Below are 901 nucleotides of genomic sequence, written 5' to 3' on the forward strand. Positions count from 1 at the left end.
CTGGCATTTAATGTTAGATAAACATTACCATTTTATCAACTGTTCACAATAGAAGGCAATTTTTCTTTGAAATTCTACAAAATTACAGGAATCAACAGTAGCTGTCAAACTTTTTGTAAATATTTGAGCTCTTCCCTCCACAACACCCACCTTCAGACCAGAATGAATCAGGTTGCTGAGGACATACAGTGAATATCCCTGAGAAACTGTGTTAGATTTTCACAACTCTGTGCTTCTGAGGAGCAAAGTCATGCAATGATGCCTGATTACCCAGGAGGTCATCCAAAGGCTGCCCACACTGCCAGGAAATCACTTCAGTTCTTTGTCTTTATCCAAATAGCTTTATAATTTCACTGTATTTTTGTAGCAAAGAATGACAAAGAGGGATCTGGGCAATCCTCAGTGACATCTTCCTTGTTTGTTTTTCATCCATTACTATTACCCAGAGGCAAAACCTAGACACCAAATGAAGTTTCTCTGTCTTCCATCACATTATATAAAAATCCCATCACTTTGTGGACACCAAATCCTTCAAAACATACAATTACTTTAATATATACAAATCTTCATCGTTCATTAAATACAATTAATTCCATGGTCTTTAAAATACTCTATCACTGTGTTAAGGTTTGCACTGGTATTCCTGAAGTATTGATTAGATCTGGCCTATGCAAAGGACCCTGAAGGGATTATGCTGAATAGCACCAACTCTACTGAAGAGCAGCAATTCTGCTGCAGTTCTGAGCATTTGGGGTTACAAATGAAGCAAAGAGCCTGCCAGGAGATGAAGAAGTGGCAGAGATGCAAGGCCAGGAGGCAAAGCAGGGAGCTGACATCCCAGGAGGCAGAGCAGGAGCTGTGGCACTGCAGGGGCAGCCCAGGAGGCAGAGCAGGGTGGTGG

The sequence above is a fragment of the Ammospiza caudacuta genome, chromosome 18 (genome assembly GCF_027887145.1).
Source record: "Ammospiza caudacuta isolate bAmmCau1 chromosome 18, bAmmCau1.pri, whole genome shotgun sequence".
In the NCBI taxonomy this organism is placed as follows: domain Eukaryota; kingdom Metazoa; phylum Chordata; class Aves; order Passeriformes; family Passerellidae; genus Ammospiza; species Ammospiza caudacuta.